The following is a 21,732-nucleotide window of genomic DNA, read 5'->3' as shown; positions in this document are numbered from 1 at the left end:
TGTACTCACTGTAGCTTGGGAGCAGACCTCTGATTCCCAGGCTATTGTGTGACTGAACAGCTCTGCAGACTCAGCCATCTCAGTTCCACCATACTGTGCAGGGCTGATGGAGACTTCAGAGCTGGGAGAAAGCAAGTTTGATTGGGATGACAACTCAGAGGACTGGTGTTTTTTGGATGCGGTACTTGAAGTGGCTGAGAGGGCACTTGTTGGACCACTTGAGATCCATTCAAGCATTTTTCTTTTTTGGCCATCATCTACCTTTGTTCCTGTTGTTCGTGTCCGTAAAAAAGGGAGCACATCGGATTGTCCACGGTAAGTAGTAGACATCTTACTTTTGCTGGTAGATGGTCTATCTTCAGCAGATGATAATGGAGCTTTGCCACCTTCCCCACGGACAAAACCTTTTTTTCCTTTTCCACCACGCCTCTTCCCCTTTCCACCAGCATCTGTCATTTTGCCACGCATGTTGATTGCGACAAGATTGTGCACTTAAAATGTGGTAGTAAAAATTGAGAGGTGGTGTAGATTGCAGCGGTGGTCTAGCTTTATTAACAGCAGAATAATAAAGAATAATTATCCCTAACAATGCAACTACGGCCCTTAAACTGGCAGCAAAAATTGCTAGTATAATGGCTTAGTTATAATGAGTTGGAGTGTGCAATGCAGGTAGAGGTGCTGCAAATGTCTTTGCACTAGTGTGACTAGACAACAGTCCAATAGCCACGTTTAGGATGCCACTAGGTACACTGAGTGTTTGCTAGTATAATGGCTTAGTTATAATGAGTTGGAGTGTGCAATGCAGGTAGAGGTGCTGCAAATGTCTTTGCACTAGTGTGACTAGACAACAGTCCAATAGCCACGTTTAGGATGCCACTAGGTACACTGAGTGTTTGCTAGTATAATGGCTTAGTTATAATGAGTTGGAGTGTGCAATGCAGGTAGAGGTGCTGCAAATGTCTTTGCACTAGTGTGACTAGACAAAAGTCCAATAGCCACGTTTAGGATGCCACTAGGTACACTGAGTGTTTGCTAGTATAATGGCTTAGTTATAATGAGTTGGAGTGTGCAATGCAGGTAGAGGTGCTGCAAATGTCTTTGCACTAGTGTGACTAGACAACAGTCCAATAGCCACGTTTAGGATGCCACTAGGTACACTGAGTGTTTGCTAGTATAATGGCTTAGTTATAATAAGTTGGAGTGTGCAATGCAGGTAGAGGTGCTGCAAATGTGTTTGCACTAGTGTGACTAGACAACAGTCCAATAGCCACGTTTAGGATGCCACTAGGTACACTGAGTGTTTGCTAGTATAATGGCTTAGTTATAATGAGTTGGAGTGTGCAATGCAGGTAGAGGTGCTGCAAATGTCTTTGCACTAGTGTGACTAGACAACAGTCCAATAGCCACGTTTAGGATGCCACTAGGTACACTGAGTGTTTGCTAGTATAATGGCTTAGTTATAATGAGTTGGAGTGTGCAATGCAGGTAGAGGTGCTGCAAATGTCTTTGCACTAGTGTGACTAGACAACAGTCCAATAGCCACGTTTAGGATGCCACTAGGTACACTGAGTGTTTGCTAGTATAATGGCTTAGTTATAATGAGTTGGAGTGTGCAATGCAGGTAGAGGTGCTGCAAATGTCTTTGCACTAGTGTGACTAGACAACAGTCCAATAGCCACGTTTAGGATGCCACTAGGTACACTGAGTGTTTGCTAGTATAATGGCTTAGTTATAATGAGTTGGAGTGTGCAATGCAGGTAGAGGTGCTGCAAATGTCTTTGCACTAGTGTGACTAGACAAAAGTCCAATAGCCACGTTTAGGATGCCACTAGGTACACTGAGTGTTTTCTAGTATAATGGTTTAGTTATAATGAGTTGGAATGTGCAATGCAGGTAGAGGTGCTGCAAATGTCTTTGCACTAGTGTGACTAGACAACAGTCCAATAGCCACGTTTAGGATGCCACTAGGTACACTGAGTGTTTGCTAGTATAATGACTTAGTTATAATGAGTTGGAGTGTGCAATGCAGGTAGAGGTGCTGCAAATGTCTTTGCACTAGTGTGACTAGACAAAAGTCCAATAGCCACGTTTAGGATGCCTCTAGGTACACTGAGTGTTTGCTAGTATAATGGCTTAGTTATAATGAGTTGGAGTGTGCAATGCAGGTAGAGGTGCTGCAAATGTCTTTGCACTAGTGTGACTAGACAACAGTCCAATAGCCACGTTTAGGATGCCACTAGGTACACTGAGTGTTTGCTAGTATAATGGCTTAGTTATAATGAGTTGGAGTGTGCAATGCAGGTAGAGGTGCTGCAAATATCTTTGCACTAGTGTGACTAGACAAAAGTCCAATAGCCACGTTTAGGATGCCACTAGGTACACTGAGTGTTTGCTAGTATAATGGCTTAGTTATAATGAGTTGGAGTGTGCAATGCAGGTAGACGTGCTGCAAATGTCTTTGCACTAGTGTGACTAGACAAAAGTCCAATAGCCACGTTTAGGATGCCACTAGGTACACTGAGTGTTTGCTAGTATAATGGCTTAGTTATAATGAGTTGGAGTGTGCAATGCAGGTAGAGGTGCTGCAAATGTCTTTGCACTAGTGTGACTAGACAAAAGTCCAATAGCCACGTTTAGGATGCCACTAGGTACACTCAGTGTTTGCTAGTATAATGGCTTAGTTATAATGAGTTGGAGTGTGCAATGCAGGCAGAGGTGCTGCAAATATCTTTGCACTAGTGGGACTATAGCAAAGTCCAATAGCCACGTTTAGGATGCCACTAGGTACACTGAGTGTTTGCTAGTATAATGGCTTAGTTATAATGAGTTGGAGTGTGCAATGAAGGCAGACGTGCTGCAAATGTCTTTGCACTAGTGTGACTATACAGAAGTCCAATAGCCACGTTTAGGATGCCACTAGGTACACTGAGTGTTTGCTAGTATAATGGCTTAGTTATAATGAGTTGGAGTGTGCAGAGGACAGGAGGGTACAGTGCCAGGATTGTGGTGCTCTGGGTAGAGGAATGGAAGCCTGCCTTTCTATTCCCTCCTAATGGTGAAATGCAGGGAGGAAATCCCTGACCTTAGCTACACAGACGCTGTCGCTGTTTTTAGGACCTGTCACCTATGGCTCTGACCCTGCCGGTACGAGCCCTTAAAAGGACTGATGGAAAGTTCTATCCCTAAGCTGTCTAACGCTGTGTATGGAGCGCATACAGCTGTATCAGCGATAGGACTCAATACGGAGCTGCGCCAGTGATGTCTGACACCAAAGACGCAGAAGAGATAATGGCGTCCTGGAGGAAAATGTCCGGTTTTATAATGCAGGGACATGTGACATGGACATCCTATCACACATGCCGTTGCTTCTCTGGCTAAAAGTCCACTTAGCTGTGTGTGTGTCTGGGATTGGCTGACATGCTGGCCCGCCCCACAAGACGCGCGCGCTTAGGGAAGGAAGACAAGGAAAAAAAAAAAAAAAATGGCGATCGCCATTATACAAACAGGAGTGATCTGAATGCGCTGTTCCCGCACACTATACACTGAAATGTCATAATAGTGTGAGTCACAGAGTGACTTACACTATTACAGCGGAAAGCCAGCTAGGAATTAGCTGTTTTTTTGCTGCTAGAACCGTTCTCGAACGTTTCTAGAACTATCGAGCTTTTGCAAAAAGCTCGAGTTCTAGTTCGATCTAGAACAGGCCCCAAAATCACTCGAGCCTAGAACTGGAGAACCACGAACCACGAACCGCGCTCAACTCTAGTCACCAAACAGCACAGTGAGTATCTGTAGCCCTATATACAGGCCCACTGACTCATTACAAGATTGTAGACACCTCTGATGCTAATTAGTGGACACACCTTGATTTAACATGTCCCTTTTGTCACATTATTATCAGGGGTACCATCATTTCTGTCCAGGCCTATTTCATGAGTTTTTTATTTTTTTTTATTTTTTTTTAAATTCTGTGGAAGCAGAAAAGCAGCAATGTCTGACTTTCAATTGTTCATTTTCATAGATTTTTTTTATATATTATTACTTTTGTTAGATTTAAGAGATTTAAGTTATTTATGTGACCATTGTGGGTTTTTCTTTCACAAAACAAGGGGAACGAACTAATACTTTTGACCATATATATATATATATATATATATATGTATATATATATATATATTGTATACACTTAGGGCTAAAATAAAGATTTTTCTTGTTTATCTCGCTTGTACATAATTTCACTCACATTTTGTGCAAAATCCATATCTGATGGTTAAAAATAGAAGTGTTTTTTTTTCTAAATCGGGGCATATGAAAATATAAGGATCAGTCATTCGATTTGAAACAATTTTTATAAACCAAAATCTTGCATACCTGTGTAATTATACTTTTTCTGTTGCTTTCTTCTGCGATAACCATGGAAACAGCAACATAAAAACTGGAAATGGTTGGAGATCTTCCAGTTTATTTTGAAGGCACTGTCACATAAGTAAAATGTTTTACTTTCCACCACTTTTCAGCAATGTTATTAAACTTTCTTGTATTTTCAAATTTCATCTATTATTAAATTAGCATTATGTTTTTCCTGGATTGCAGATGGATAGACTCAGGTATAGAATATTCTTCCTTTTTCATATTTTCAAGCTAGCCTTATAAATAAGTGAATAGAGACACACACTCAAAAAAAAAAAATGCAAAAACTGGTTGGACTCATAAGGTTAGCCAATTTCAAATTCGGAATGAACCTTGACTCATTTGGGCTGGGCTCGGATTCACAAGCACCTTTCTCAAAAATCGGCAAAGATTGGTTTTGATCAGTACGGTAACTGTTCACGGTTGCACTAATGCTTTTCTTCTACCTTATTATCACTTTGTTTAGACTGGTGGTGCTGTATGATAAGCTGTGGGACGTGTTTGATAAGGGGGGGTTGTGGGGAGAGGTCAAAGGAGCAGCTGACTGTTTTTTTTCTTTCTTAAAGGGAACCTGTCACTGGATGTTCATAATAGTTACCTAAAGGTCGGTGCGGAGCAGACTGGTCAGAAGGAAGTCTCCGTTCTTCCTCTTTCGGCCATCTTTGTCCTCCTTCTGAAGCTACGTGGATGACTCATTCTACGTCATCTACGCTAACCAACATTGAGGTTCTGCACAGGCCGAAAGAGGAGGCGCGGGATCTGGAGAATGGAGACGCCCATCTGACCAGTCTACTCCGCACCGACCATTATGTAAGTATTATGAACATCTGGTGACAGGTTCCCTTTAACTTTATGTGTGGATGTTCCAGCAACTAATCAGGGCACATACATCCACAACGTACAGACACAAGGGCCTGTATCATTCCCTGCCTAAGTCATATGTCCCTTTGCCTATAAAATATGGACATGCTGCATTGGCGACACTTTGTGATTGATACAGCTTAAGGATCGTGCTGCCTCCGCTGCTGCAAGACAGATACAGTGCCTACAAGTAGTATTCAACCCCCTGCAGATTTAGCAGGTTTGATAAGATGCAAATAAGTTAGAGCCTGCAAACTTCAAACAAGAGCAGGATTTATTAACAGATGCATAAATCTTACAAACCAACAAGTTATGTTGCTCAGTTAATTTTTAATAAAGTTTCAACATAAAAGTGTGGGTCAATTATTATTCAACCCCTAGGTTTAATATTTTGTGGAATAACCCTTGTTTGCAATTACAGCTAATAATCGTCTTTTATAAGACCTGATCAGGCCGGCACAGGTCTCTGGAGTTATCTTGGCCCACTCCTCCATGCAGATCTTCTCCAAGTTATCTAGGTTCTTTGGGTGTCTCATGTGGACTTTAATCTTGAGCTCCTTCCACAAGTTTTCAATTGGGTTAAGGTCAGGAGACTGACTAGGCCACCGCAACACCTTGATTTTTTCCCTCTTGAACCAGGCCTTGGTTTTCTTGGCTGTGTGCTTTGGGTCGTTGTCTTGTTGGAAGATGAAATGACGACCCATCTTAAGATCCTTGATGGAGGAGCGGAGGTTCTTGGCCAAAATCTCCAGGTAGGCCGTGCTATCTATCTTCCCATGGATGTGGACCAGATGGCCAGGCCCCTTGGCTGAGAAACAGCCCCACAGCATGATGCTGCCACCACCATGCTTGACTGTAGGGATGGTATTCTTGGGGTCGTATGCAGTGCCATCCAGTTTCCAAACGTTACGTGTGTGGTTGGCACCAAAGATCTCGATCTTGGTCTTATCAGACCAGAGAACCTTGAACCAGTCTGTCTCAGAGTCCTCCAAGTGATCATGAGCAAACTGTAGACGAGCCTTGACATGACGCTTTGAAAGTAAAGGTACCTTACGGGCTCGTCTGGAACGTAGACCATTGCGGTGGAGTACGTTACTTATGGTATTGACTGAAACCAATGCCCCCCCTGCCATGAGATCTTCCCGGAGCTCCTTCCTTGTTGTCCTTGGGTTAGCCTTGACTCTTCGGACAAGCCTGGCCTCGGCACGGGAGGAAACTTTCAAACGCTGTCCAGGCCGTGGAAGGCTAACAGTAGTTCCATAAGCCTTCCACTTCCGGATGATGCTCCCAACAGTGGAGACAGGTAGGCCCAACTCCTTGGAAAGGGTTTTTTACCCCTTGCCAGCCTTGTGACCCTCCACAATCTTGTCTCTGATGGCCTTGGAATGCTCCTTTGTCTTTCCCATGTTGACCATGTATGAGTGCTGTTCACAAGTTTGGGGAGGGTCTTAATTAGTCAGAAAATGCTGGAAAAAAAGATAATTAATCCAAACATGTGAAGCTCATTGTTCTTTGTGCCTGAAATACTTATTAATACTTTAGGGGAACCAAACAGAATTCTGGTGGTTTGAGGGGTTGAATAATAAATGACCCTCTGAATAAACTTTTCTCAATTTAAAAAAAAAAATAAAAAAGAAATAACATTCTTTTTTGCTGCAGTGCATTTCACACTTCCAGGCTGATCTACAGTCCAAATGTTACAATACCAAGTTAATTCCGAATGTGTAAACCTGCTAAATCTGCAGGGGGTTGAATACTACTTGTAGGCACTGTAGTTACCTTAGCTAGGGGGTTTAATTTTAGCTAGTTTAGATAGTTTGGAGGGCAATAGTGTAGAATAGGGAAGTGCAAGGGTGTGCACTGTAGGAAACGTTGTGTGAAATAAATCGGCATTTCATCATCTAGTGATTGCTAATTGTGTTATCCTTCCAAAAATAGCTATTTCATCATCTAAATAGAGATTGCAAAATCTGTGATACAGCCAAAAATTGTCATTTAATAATAGTGGTAATTGTGTGGTCCAGTCCATAATTGCTATTTCAGCATCTAAATAGTACAAAATCCGTTGTCTAGCTCAAAATTGCTATTTCAGCATCTAAATAGTACAAAATCTGTTGGCTAGCTCAAAATTGCTATTTCAGCTAGTGATGAGCGAGCATGCTTGTCACTACTCGGTACTCGCACGAGTATCGCTGTACTCGGGCTGCTCGGCGGGGACCGAGTAATCTCGCGATACTCGTGCTTTACTCGTGGTCTTCATTTCTGCATGTTGGCGCTCTTTTGAGAGCCAGCCCTCATGCAGGGATTGGCTGGCAGACCACTGCAATGCCACAGCCCTGTTAGTTGTGGAATTGCAGTGATTGGCCGGCCTGCACAGCGTGACCGAGCCTTTATATCGGCCGGCGCGCTGTGCTCTGCTCACAACTATCCAGACAGTCAGTGCAGGGAGAGTGTCGCTGATTCAGGGAAAGCTTTGCGGCCCTTTATAGTTAGTTCCGGAGCAGGGCTGCAAACAGTGTGACCAGAAGTCCTTCTCAGGACTATTCTAGTTGTATACAGGCAGGCAGGGTATAGCCAGGTCGGAGTACAGTAGCAGAGTCCTTCTCAGGACTATTGTTGCTATATACAGGCAGGGTATAGCCAGGTCGGAATACAGGCTAGTGACCAGAAGAGTCCTTGTCAGGACTATTGTAGCAGTATACAGGCAGGCAGGCAGGCAGGGTAGTGGTGACCGCATACCAGCCTTCATCATATCTGGGGCTGGTGTACACAGTGTAAAACAGTCCAGATAGTGTCAGACTTCTCAGTAATTGTCGCTCCTAAAAACCAGTTAGGTTCTTATTGCGTCCGTGCTTGCATTTAAAAACAGCACGTGTGTGGCAGTCGGTGGCAGCGTACAGGTGCGCGTTTTGCACAAACTATTATATAACGCACAAGTCTAGTGTATAATACACGTCAGTCAGCAGTGTCTGATAGTGTCAGACTTCTCAGTAATTGTCGCTCCTAAAAACCAGTTAGGTTCTTATTGCGTCCGTGCTTGCATTTAAAAACAGCACGTGTGTGGCAGTCGGTGGCAGGGTACAGGTGCGCGTTTTGCACAAACTATTATATAACGCACAAGTCTAGTGTATAATACACGTCAGTCAGCAGTGTCTGATAGTGTCAGACTTCTCAGTAATTGTCGCTCCTAAAAACCAGTTAGGTTCTTATTGCGTCCGTACTTGCATTTAAAAACAGCACGTGTGTGGCAGTCGGTGGCAGCGTACAGGTGCGCGTTTTGCACAAACTATTATATAACGCACAAGTCTAGTGTATAATACACGTCAGTCAGCAGTGTCTGATAGTGTCAGACTTCTCAGTAATTGTCGCTCCTAAAAACCAGTTAGGTTCTTATTGCGTCCGTCCTTGCATTTAAAAACAGCACGTGTGTGGCAGTCGGTGGCAGCGTACAGGTGCGCGTTTTGCACAAACTATTATATAACGCACAAGTCTAGTGTATAATACACGTCAGTCAGCAGTGTCTGATAGTGTCAGACTTCTCAGTAATTGTCGCTCCTAAAAACCAGTTAGGTTCTTATTGCGTCCGTGCTTGCATTTAAAAACAGCATGTGTGTGGCAGTCGGTGGCAGCGTCAGGCTCCATATTGTCCCTGGATAGAGACATGCATGATGGCCTGTAAACATGAAGTGCCCATTGTAAGTAAGTGGGTCTATTGTAGTATAGCCCTTAGGCAGGGCAGCCAAAAATTGGGAGGCTCCACGTTGTCCCTGGATAGAGACGTGCATGAGGGCCTGTAAACCTGAAGTGCCCATTGGAAGGAAGTGGGTCTATTGTAGTATAGCCCTTAGGCAGGGCAGCCAAAAATTGGGAGGCTCCACGTTGTCCCTGGGTAGAGACGTGCATGAGGGCCTCAAAACATTGTTCCCATTGCAAAGGAGCGGGTCTCCTGTCGTTGTAATGTCCATTCTGCAAAGAATGGGCGAAAAAATTTACCACTGGGGGTATACCTGAAACAAAGGCCTAAGTATTGCAATTTGTAACGGTCATCATCATGGTGGCGCATGAGGAGAAGGAGGAGCAGTCCAGCGATTATCCAAAGTCCAGAAGTGTGTACCCATGGGTGAGTGGAGGTACATGGCAAACTTTAAATTCCGCTCTCATTTGCTGGTGGTGTGGTGAAGTCTGGCCCAATCCAACCCTTGTTCATCTTGATCAGAGTCAGCCTGTCAGCATTTTCAGTTGACAGGCGGGTGCGTTTATCTGTAATGATTCCACCTGCGGCACTAAAAACACGCTCTGACAAAATGCTAGCAGCAGGGCAGGCCAGGCCTTCCAAGGCGTAGAGAGCCAATTCATGCCACGTGTCCAGCTTGGATACCCAATAATTGTAAGGCACAGAGGAATGTCGGAGTACAGTTGTTCGATCTGCAAGGTACTCCTTCAGCATCTGGGCAAACTTAGGATTTCTTGTGGCACTACCCCGCACCTCAGGGGCTGTGGTACGTGAGGGGCTGAGAAAACTGTCCCACATCTTAAAGACTGTTCCCCTACCTCTGGCGGATTGGACTTGTGCCTCTCTCGGCTGTACGCCTCGGTTGTCCACTGATTCATGACCTATGCCGCTAGCGTTTTGTGAGGGGAATGCTTTGCCTACTTCCGTGACTATGGCCTTCTGGAACTGCTGCATTTTGCCTGACCTCTCCGCCTCGGGAATAAGAGACATAAAGTTCTCCTTTTAGCGTGGGTCTAACAGTGTTACCAACCAGTAATGATTGTCGGCCAAGATGTTCTTAACGCGAGGGTCACGAGACAGGCAGCTTACCATAAAGTCAGCCATGTGTGCCAGACTCTTAACAGCCATCACTTCAGTATCCTGACCAACACGATGACTGAACATGCTGTCCTCCTCCTCCTCCTCCTCATCATCTACCCTGTCCTCTGGCCAGCCACGCTGAACCGAGGATATGACTGCATGTCATATCCTCAATTTGGCCAGAGAGTTGCTCCATGTCTTCATCCTCCTCCTCGTCATAGTCCTCCACTGCACGTTGTGATGAGACGAGGCTGGGCTGTGTGTTATCATCACCCACACCCACTACTGTTTCTTGCTCAAACTCATCGCGCTCCGCCTGCAATGCATCATGATTGTTTTTTGAGCAGAGACCATTTTAGAAGGCAGAGAAGCGGTATGGTGACGCTAATAATGTCGTCATCGCCGCTCACCATCTTGGTGGAGTCCTCAAAGTTTTGGCGGATGGTGCATAGGTCGGACATCCATCTCCACTCCTCAGGTGTTATGTGTGGAGTTTGACCCATTTCCCGATGGCTTAGGTGATGCAGGTACTCAACAACTGCCCTCTTCTGCTCACATATCCTGACCAACTTGTGCAGAGTTGAATTCCAACGCGTGGGGACATCACACACCAGTCTGTGTGCCGGAAGATGCAAACGGCGTCTTAAGCCGGCAAGGCCGGCTGAAGCAGTAGGTGACTTTCGAAAATGTGCAGACAGGCGGCGAACTTGTACCAGCAGATCAGACAGCTCTGAGTATGACTTTAGAAACCGCTGAACCACGAGGTTGAGCACATGGGCCACGCATGGAACATGTGTCAGCTGGCCTCGCCTCAAAGCCGCCACCAGGCTCCGGCCATTGTCACACACGACCTTTCCTGGCTTTAGGTTCAGAGTTGTGAGCCAGTGATCTGCCTGCTGTTTCAGAGCTGTCCACACCTCTTCTGCATTGTGGGGTTTGTCACCTATGCAGATTAGCTTCAGCACTGCCTGTTGCCGCTTCGCCGAGGCAGTGCTGCAGTGCTTCTGTGTCGCCCTGGACAAGCCAGGGGCCACAGAGCACAACACTTAAACACCCCACACTCCCTGCAGGCATATCATAGTCAAAACACAAAATCCTTGTTGCCTTCCCCAGGGGCTGTTGTCCACACCAGGGTGTGGAGCCAGGCGGTTGGTCTCCACCCACCGAGGAGGAGGGAAAACACAGGCAGTGAGAGTTAAGCTAAGGAAGTGGAAGGAGGGAAGTAGTAGAGAGGAGAAAAGTGACAGCAAAGAGCCTGAAGTTGGTCCGGGTGTGTGGCCTGGACAGGACAGCAAGGTTGGCAGGATGTGGTGACCGTCTGCAGTGGAGGCCGATTGGAGTCTGCCGTAAGGACCGTGGACGGGTGGTGACCCGGCCGTACCGGACCGGTATACAAAGAGAAGCCAGCACCATTGGCAGAGGACTTTCGGATCCCGGCAAGGCTTGGTGTCGCCGTGAATTTGCCAAATCCGTTAGTGAAGGGGACCTCAGGGTTTCCAAACAGCCAAGTCCAGATAGAAGGCAACCGTACAACCGTGAAGGGGAGACACAGCCATCGCCAAGGGCAACCGTCTCCCAGTGCCATCGCCTGTGGGCAAAAGGGGCTCCTCCGGCCCATATCCAGGTCAGGGAGCGGGTTACCGTTGGGAAACCATCACTACCAACACTTAACTTAGGTGCAGGGAGAGACAGTCATCACTAACCTGCAGGGAGGAACAACCGCAGCCGTCCGAGTGACCCGTCCATCCAGCCACTTGTTTTACCGTGAACTGTGTCATCATCATTGGGCTGAGTGAGTACCTCCGTGCCGTGCGGCACAGCGCTGCCCCTGCGACCCTGCACTTCATCAGGCCCCGCAACCCGCCTGTCATCCATCTCTACCCCATCACCAGGCCCCGGGACAACCAACCCCCCTACCCACGGAGGGGAGAAATAACAACAAAGCTGCTCCCTGTCACAGGCTCCCGGGATCCCCGTCCAGAGCAGCGGTGGTGTCCACACAATCACCACAACCGTGGGTGGCGTCACGGACAATATCCCCAAAACCCAAACCACCCCTTTTCACTCACGGGCGAGTAGCGCCGCTCGAGTCCCCGGGATCCAGCCATCGCTCGAGCCAACGAGCAGCAGCAGCCGTAGAGCTGCGTCAGCCGGACCCGAGCAGTGGGAGAGCGCACCGTCCCCTCCTCCGCCCGCGACACTTCCAGCTTGGGACTGGTGTGGAGGGTAAAGTGGATCAGGATGCGCAGGAGGAGGAGGAGGCTGAGGAGCATGACATTCCGGAGCTGTAGAGTGTGTGTGAAACCCTGACTGAGGTAGGGCCTGCAAAACTTGGTGTGTGAAGGACGTGTTCCGTCCCTCGCTCAGACTGGGTCCCAGCTTGCACAATATTAACCCAGTGTGACGTCAACGAGATGTAGCGGCCTTGCCCACATGCACTTGTCCACGTGTCTGTGGTTAGGTGGACTTTGGCTGAAACAGCGTTGTTCAGGGCACGTGTGATGTTTTGTGACACGTGGTTAGTTATGCAATGCGGGGACGGCACACCGGGAGAAATAGTGGCGGCTGTGGACCGAGTAACGTGGGACAGCTGCCACCATCAGGTCGCGGAATGCTTCTGTCTCAACCAGCCTAAAAGGCAACATTTCCAGCGCAAGCAGTCGCGAAATGTTAGCATTTAGAACTGTGGCATGTGGGGTGTTGGCAGTGTATTTGCGCCTGCGTTCAAAGGTTTGCTGAATGGATAACTGAACGTTGCGCTGGGACAAGGACGTGCTTGATGATGGTGTTCTTTCTGCGTAGGCAACTGCAGGTGCAGGAGTGGAGGAGGCTTGTTCGCAGGCAGCATGGACAGGGGATTGGCTCGCATGCACAACCAGCGAAGACGTAGCAGTGACATCAGCAAGCACTGCTCCTCGACTCTGTTGTACTTCCCACAAAGTCGGGTGCTTGGCTGACATGTGCCTGATCATGCTGGTGGTGGTCAGGCTGCTAGTTTTGGTACCCCTGCTGATGCTGGCATGGCAGGTGTTGCAAATGGCCTTTTTAGAATCATCTGGAGCCAACTTAAAAAACTGCCAGTGTCAGAGTTCCGGGTTTTCCAGTTTTCTTTTGAAAGAGCTTGCCCTTTGTTAACATGGAGTTTTCTGTTCTGTTGCCCTACTTCCTGTCCATCTGTTTAAAAGCCGCCCCTAAAGCTTAGTCCAGTGCCTGAGTATACTGCTTCCTGTGTGCTCCTGCCCTGCTGCTTTTGGTTCCTGATTGTTATTCGGATCCTCTTGGAAAACAACCGACACCGACTCTGGACTTCATCTGGTATCATCTAGCTGTGCCTGGACTCCGTTTGCCGTCTTTGGTCGGCACTTCTGCCCGGTTCCTTCCGTTTAATACCACTCTGGACTCACATCACGTACGGACATTTTTGGACTTACCTATTGCCCTTTTGTGTCCCGGCTGCTGCGCATTTAGGGCTTCTGGGGTGATTGCCAGACAGTCCCTGTATAGGGGTTCGCTCTTGGTGGTCTCCCTGGGGGAGTCCGGTGCGCGGTCCCGGGAATTCCCTTTCGCTCAGTCCCTGGAAGGTATTTCCTGTATTTATGTTCTACTGTGTTTTTGTTCCGTTTATGTACATATTTGCTGGTTGCATATTATAAACGTCTTGCACCAAGAACTCGTCTCTGGTTGTCATTGCCCTAACGTAATCGAAATCCTCAATACATACAATAGTATTACAGCCAGACTCGGGAAGACCTAACATTTGTACAGGCACCTTGTGTCGTGTTGTTCCGGGGAACAGTTGCCTGACGTCTGCCTGGGGCCACCACTCTGCTTCTTACTGCCTGTTGTGATGCTACGCCTCCCTCCCCCTGTGCACTGCTGTCCTCGCTCTGCATATCCTCCTGCCAGGTTGGGTCAGTTACTGGATCATCCACCACGTCGTCTTCCTCTTCCGCACCCTGCTCCTCCTCCTGACTTCCTGACAATTGTGTCTCATCATCGTCCACCCCTTGTTGAGACACGTTGCCAACTTCGTGAGAACGTGGCTGCTCAAATATTTGGGCATCTGTACATTCAATCTCGTCATGGCCCACTTCAACAGGAGCTGGCGAGAGGCCAGAATTTGTGAATGGAAACGTGAACGAACAGCTCTTCCGAGTGTCCAAGTGTGGGATCAGTAATGTCCGTGGACGTGTACTCGGCCTGGTGGCAGGAAGGAGGATCAGGTTCTGAAATGTGCGGTGCAGTATCACGGCTACTGACACTTGACCGTGTGGACGACAGAGTGTTTGTGGTGGTGCCAATCTGACTGGAAGCATTATCCGCTATCCAACTAACAACCTGTTGACACTGGTCTTGGTTCAAGAGCGGTGTACTGCTGCAGTCCCCAAGAATTTGGGACAGGACGTGCGAGCGACTAGATGTGGCCCTTTGTTGTGGCGAAATTAGAGCTTGCACACAACCTCGGTCTCTGCCTGCACCACCATCACGTCCACTTCCTTGTTCGTTGACAACGCCCTTGCGCATTTTGCAATGCTGTGCTGATGTGTATTCACTAGACTTGTGCGTTATATCCAAGTTTTTGCAAAACTCACACAAATGCAGCGGAAAGCTGCCACCAACAGGCACACACGTGCGTTTTTTAAATGCAAGCACGGAGGCACTAAGAACCTAACAGGTCTCTATCCAGGGACAACGTGGAGCCTCCCAATTTTTGGCTGCCCTGCCTAAGGGCTATACTACAATAGACCCACTTCCTTACAATGGGCACTTCAGGTTTACAGGCCCTCATGCACGTCTCTATCCAGGGACAACGTGGAGCCTCCCAATTTTTGGCTGCCCTGCCTAAGGGCTATACTACAATAGACCCACTTCCTTACAATGGGCACTTCAGGTTTACAGGCCCTCATGCACGTCTCTATCCAGGGACAACGTGGAGCCTCCCAATTTTTGGCTGCCCTGCCTAAGGGCTATACTACAATAGACCCACTTCCTTACAATGGGCACTTCAGGTTTACAGGCCATCATGCACGTCTCTATCCAGGGACAACGTGGAGCCTCCCAATTTTTGGCTGCCCTGCCTAAGGGCTATACTACAATAGACCCACTTCCTTACAATGGGCACTTCAGGTTTACAGGCCCTCATGCACGTCTCTATCCAGGGACAACGTGGAGCCTCCCAATTTTTGGCTGCCCTGCCTAAGGGCTATACTACAATAGACCCACTTCCTTACAATGGGCACTTCAGGTTTACAGGCCATCATGCACGTCTGTATGCAGGGGCATTGGTGAACCTCACAATTTTGGACTGCCCTGGCAAAGGAAAATACTACAAAGACTCACTTCCTCAAAATGGGCACATTAGACTCAAGAGGCCTTCATGTACGTCTCTTCTCAGGGACATCGGAGTGCCACACAATGTTTTCACGTAAAATCTTTCATGTATTAATCTCAAAAAGTAACATACACCAGCTCTATCTCACTATTGGGTATGTGCCCTTAACATTTCCGCCATGAAAAATCATTTTGGGGTCATTTTGGAAGGTTTTCTGGTGAGTCCGTAAAAATGGCGTAAAACGCGGACAAAATTGTTCACAGCTGTGACTTTTGAGTGATAAATGCTTCAAGGGGTCTTCCCCATGCTGTTGCCATGTCATTTGAGCACTCTTCTGAGACTTTTGTGCCATTTTTAGGGTTTCTCCATGCTGCCGGGGGGTCATTTCACAAAAATACTCGGGTCTCCCATAGGATAACATTGGGCTCGTTGCTCGGGCCGAGTACACGAGTATCTTGGGAGGCTCGGCCCGAGCTTCGAGCACCCGAGCTTTTTAGTACTCGCTCATCACTAATTTCAGCATCTAAATAGTACAACATCTGTGGTCTAGCTCAAAATTGTTATTTCAGCATCTAAATAATACAAAATCTGTTGTCTAGCTTAAAATTTCTATTTCAGTATCTAAATAGTACACAATCCGTTGTCTAGCTCAAAATTGCTATTTCAGCATCTAAATAGTACAAAATCTGTTGTCTAGCTCAAAATTGTTATTTCAGCATCTAAATAGTACAAAATCTATTGTCTAGCTTAAAATCTCTATTTCAGTATCTAAATAGTACAAAATCCGTTGTCTAGCTCAAAATTGCTATTTCAGCATCTAAATAGTACAAAATCTGTCGACTAGCTCAAAATTGATATTTCAGCATCTAAATAGTACAAAATCTGTTGTTTAGCTCAAAATTGTTATTTCAGCATCTAAATAGTACAAAATCTGTTGTCTAGCTTAAAATCTCTATTTCAGTATCTAAATAGTACAAAATCCGTTGTGTAGCTCAAAATTGCTATTTCAGCATCTAAATAGTACAAAATCTGTGGTCTAGCTCAAAATTGTTATTTCAGCATCTAGGGAAGTTATGTAAACAAGCACCAGCACCTAAAAAGAAATAACGTGGATTATACCATATAGGGAGAACAGCCGCAGGAGGCAAAAGCACACCTCAGTTATTGTTGTATATAAGGAAATGGAGAAATTACAAAAAACGTCCAACCTAAACATCTCATACAAGGAGCTTAAAAATACAGGAGAATTAAACTTTCCAAAGAAGAAGTTGAAGGAATAAGTGTATCAATACAAATATATAAGAATAATTATAGGCATAAATTAATGCACAGCTTAAAAATAGATATCACATACCAAAAAGGCAGCCTAAGGTGTATTTACATATAAACATGGATGTGAATACTGAAGGACAAATGACCATTAAATAAAGGATGGAATATTTCCGTTTTCACTTATGATAAACCAGAAAGGCTAGTGCAGTTTTAAATCCTACATAAAGCTGGTATCGATGAGAATAATGTGTGTATATAGTAAAAGAACCAGGGGAATTGGGCATCAGGCAAATAACATCTTACTGTATTCCGTATGTGTCCTTCAGTAGACTGAGGTAGGTAAACAGGTGGACAATGTTCAGCCACAGGCGTGAGCTCAGAGCCACAAATGTTGAGCAGGGAATGTGCCGTGAAAAAAGTAGTGCTATCCCGCAGATGTGCACTAAGCACATAAGTCTTAAAAATAAATTAATTAAAATTTGAGGCCTCTTTATACTGTGTATAACTCTCTTTAAACTTCTCAATCGCTGACACAGCCAAACTGATGTCAAAGTGACCTCTATATGAGTATGACTATGAGTAAATGAATTGAGATTAGTACTAACTAGGGATGAGTTGACCTGTGGAAGTTCAGGTTTGGTTCGGGACCTGGACTTGATTCACACTTCACCCCTGACACCGAACCCCATATAAGTCACAAACTTATTTCCTGTGAAATAGCTGTTTAACGATTGTAATAGGAGCTAGGGTATTGTAAAAGTAAGGAAAATGGAGGAAATTTCCCTGCAAACAAATATGGATAGGGAATAAATAAAAGAATAAAAAAATGTTGGCTCCTGCCTATTTTTGATTACCAACCCAGGTAAAGCAGCCAACCGTGGGCCGCAACCCTTAACTGTCAGATTTACCTTGAGGGGTTATCACACATAGAGGGGATCCCATGTCATTTTTGTAAAATTAATTAAATAAATAATAAAAAAATGGAATGGGCTCCACCCTATATTTGATAACCAGCCAAGGTAAAGCAGACAGCTAGGGGCTGGTATTTTCAGGCTGGAAAGGCCCATGGTTATTTGGCCTCTCCCCGCCTAAAAATAGCAGTCAGCATCCACCCCAGAAGTGGCGCAACCATTAGATGTGCCAATTCTGGAGCTTTACCCAGCTTTTCCCGATTGCACTGGTGTGGAGGCAATCAGTGTAACACATTTGGGGTTGAAGTTAGCTGTAAATTGATAGCTGACATCAAGCCCAGGGGTAAGCAATGGGAAGGCATCAATTCAGATTCCAGGGAGCCTTAAAGAGGGGAGAGTAAAGCATATTTGCATGTCAGCTGTTGATTTTCTTGGTTGTTGATATAGGTGTTCGTGATAGATGATAGGTGTATGCATTTTAGCATGGTTTGTCTACTTATATATTTATTTTCTTTGGATTTAGCAAGTTGCAGCACACAGCTCTCTGCAGATTTATGTACCTAAGGGTGGGAGCACCAGTATATTATATATATATAGATTTTTTTTTGTTCCACAAGTATTTAAGCAACTACATTGACAAGAAAATAAAAAAACTCTTTAAAGAGAACCTATCAGTGCGATTTTGTAATGTAAAGTAAACAAATGGCCATAACTATGGTGAAATAAAGATTAAGATGTTACCTTTAAAGAAATCCACTTTGTAGTTCTTCTGTAATCACCATTTAAAGTTTTCTGCTAAATAGATTTAGGTGCACAGGAGGCTAACTTCACATTGGGTCTTCTCTCCTCCCTGTCTGTGATTCTCTGACCCCTCCACTTTCCTCCAGTTTGGGAGTGACAGGTAATATCATTTGAAAGAAAGTAGAGATGAGTGAAACTGATATTCAAGGTTCGAAGTTTGGGTTTGAACACAGACTTAAAAAAATCAGAGCTCAGGTTCGAAGCTGGAGTGAGTTACGAGTGCAAGCCACTCAAGTGAGCAGCGCTGTGCTTGGGTATGAGTGATGTTCAGCCCTGTGCGAGCCACGTGCAGTATTTGAATGGCTCACACTGGGGGTAAAATCAGCGTGATCAGATATAGTGTATACACACACAAAAAATAAATAAATTGAAAAACCCCACCCACCCTCCCCTTAGCTTATGGCTGGCTGCATTGGGGCAGAGATGTAAACTGCCCAATTACTGACTTCCATTAAGGTTCGTGTCAAGTAAGGGTCACAAAACAAACCTTATTAAAGGTTCGCTCATCTCTAAAGGAGAGGGACGTAGGTCATTCATAGACTAGAGAGAGGTGGAGGGGCTGGGGAATCACAGACAGGGAGGAGAAGACCCAGTGTACAGTCCGGCCCCTGTGCACTGAAATCTAATTAGCAGAAAACTTCAAATGCTGATTAAAGAGAAACCACAAAGTGGATTTCTTCACCAAAGCTATCAATGTAATCAGTATTACAGTGTCATTACAGACATGTCTTTACTTTACAAAATTGAGCTGACAGGTAAAAATAAAAAAAGTGATTTAGTCTTATACTGCTTTCAGGTCCAAATCAGGGGAGTATATTGGTGGAACCCAAGTGCCCAAGAAAAAAAAGGGGATCTTTTCCATATCAAATACAGATGGAATTGTACATGTTGATGGGTTATTAGACTGCAAAGGGATAATACATTGTATGGGGAGAGTTTCCTCCATCTTGGTATGAATTGGCATTGCTTTCTCAGGCTAATCAGTAATAGCTATTGTGAATATAAATATTGGCAAGTGTGCAGATGGTCCGCAGTTGGCAAAAAAGGTGCTGGCCAAATATTGATAGCATATGCCAAATATATATATACCGTATTTTATAAGACTCACTGGATTATAAGACGCACCCAAAATTTAGAGGAAAAAAAATGGTAAATAAAATATATGGGGTGTGTCTTATAATCCGGTGGTGTCTTACCGCTGTATTGGGGCTGCAGGTTCTGCTCTGACCTGGCTCTGCTCTGTTTAGTTCTGCTCCGTGCTGGCTCTGCTCTGTGCTGGCTCTGCTCAATGCTGGCTCTGCTCCATGCTGCGAGTGGTGACGTCTTCAAAGAAATGGTGCCCGGAGGCAGTGCATGCACAGATGGAGATCTTGAGCCGAGAACTCCATCTGCGCACCCGCGGTCTCTGGGCGCCATTATTTGAAGTCCTCCTCACCACCGACATCGTCAGAATTGCTTGTACTGTGTCGGCCGCCTCACACAGCAGCCAAGATGGCTGCCTCACACAGCAGCCTAGCCAGTCGCTGCACACAGCAGCTGCGCCGGCCGCCTCACACAGCAGCCTAGCCGACCACTGCACACAGCAGCCTAGCCGGCCGCTGCACACATCAGCTGCACCGGCCGCCTCACACAGCAGCCAAGCCAGCCACCGCACACAGTAGCTGCACCGGTCGACTCACACAGCAGCTGTGCCGGCCGACTCACACAGCAGCTGCACCAGTCGACTCACACAGCAGCTGCACCGGTCGACTCACACAGCAGCTGCACCGGTCGACTCACACAACAGCTGCGCTGGCCACCGTACAGAGCCCCTGCCTCCCGTGACCACTCTCCATCAGCCCCCGGTAAGCTACATTCAGATTTTAAAATGCACCCCTCATTTTCCGCGCACATTTTTGGGAGGAAAAGTGCTTCTTATAATCCATAAAATACAGTTCCTTATGAATGAGGAGCAGTAGATATGTTGCAGTCAGTGTCCCTACTTGTACTAGGTGAATCATCCATAAAATTCTGAAAACCACAAGTCACATTTCAGAGCATCTAAACTCTTCATCACAATTTACATGCGAGCTATCATAGAGGCGGCACCAAGCCTAACATCTGCATCATTATGGAGTGGTCTGACCAGACATCCTGATGTGGTCTCACCATCCCAAACACAAGATATCTAGTTTTGACCTAAACACTAAGAAAACACTAACCACTATCCAAAAAAACATGTGACAACAATTAAATAGAAGAGAACAACACCCATGAAAAAATGTGCTGGATCTCGTGTTGTTTTGTAGAACATTCCGCAGTGGACAGGGCTGGGGGATCAAAATGAGAATATTAATGCATTTATATATTTATTGGGGCGTAAGAGTTTGTTTAGGGTAACTCATAGATGGGCAAAAATGTGTATATGTAGCATATAAATAGTATTTTGGGTGTTAAAAGGTTATAAATGCCCCATACAATGCTCAGCTTGTAGAAATAACTGAAGGGAATTAATGGACACACATTGGTTGACATTGAACAGTGACAAGGATAAACTCTAAACGTCCTTCACCTACAGTCCCTAAATATAGGTGGTCAAATGGGTGAACTATAATATGGCATGGCATGTTTAAGGACTTGAAGTGATTGCCTAAAAGATGCATTTTCTTTATACATTAATGTAAGAATATCATATTGCTTCAGAAGCCACTCTTTAAATTAGAGAGTGAGTAATTTAAAATTAAAGAATTAAGTAATTTAAATTAGAGAATGAGTAGTGTTTTTTATAATATTTTTTGGTGTTTTATTCTTTCTTAGAAACTGGATAACCCCTTTTAAACCCCTGAAACAGTGTAGAGCAGTCCAAACGCAAGAAGAGGGAGAGAGAGTATCTGGGACACCATATATCCGCGGCTCCCAGTGGAGCACAGGTTTATTCGACAGAGTTGTTCTACATTCGCTAGAGTCAGTGGGTAAATTTCTCTCTTCTGTAGACTGTAAGCTCTTTTGATCAGAGGGATTATCTCTCTCTTTCTCTATCTCTGTGCTGTAGAGTGTAAGCTCATAGGATTAGATGGATCCTCTCTTTTTTTGTAGAGTGTAAGCTCTTATGGTCAGCTGGGTCCACTATCTTTCTCTCCTGTAGAGTGAAGTTCTTATGGTCAATGGGGTCCTCTCTCTCATGTAGAGTGTAAGCTCTTATGGTCAGCTGGGTCCTCTATCTTTCTCTCCTGTAGAGTGAAGCTCTTACGGTCAATGGGGTCCTCTCTCTCGTGTAGAGTGTAAGCTCTTATGGCCAGCTAAGTCCTCTATCTTTGACTCCTGTAGAGTGAAACTATTATGGTTAGTGTGGT

Source organism: Anomaloglossus baeobatrachus, chromosome 2 (assembly GCF_048569485.1).
Source record: "Anomaloglossus baeobatrachus isolate aAnoBae1 chromosome 2, aAnoBae1.hap1, whole genome shotgun sequence".
NCBI lineage: Eukaryota > Metazoa > Chordata > Amphibia > Anura > Aromobatidae > Anomaloglossus > Anomaloglossus baeobatrachus.
This window is presented reverse-complemented; position numbering follows the sequence as displayed.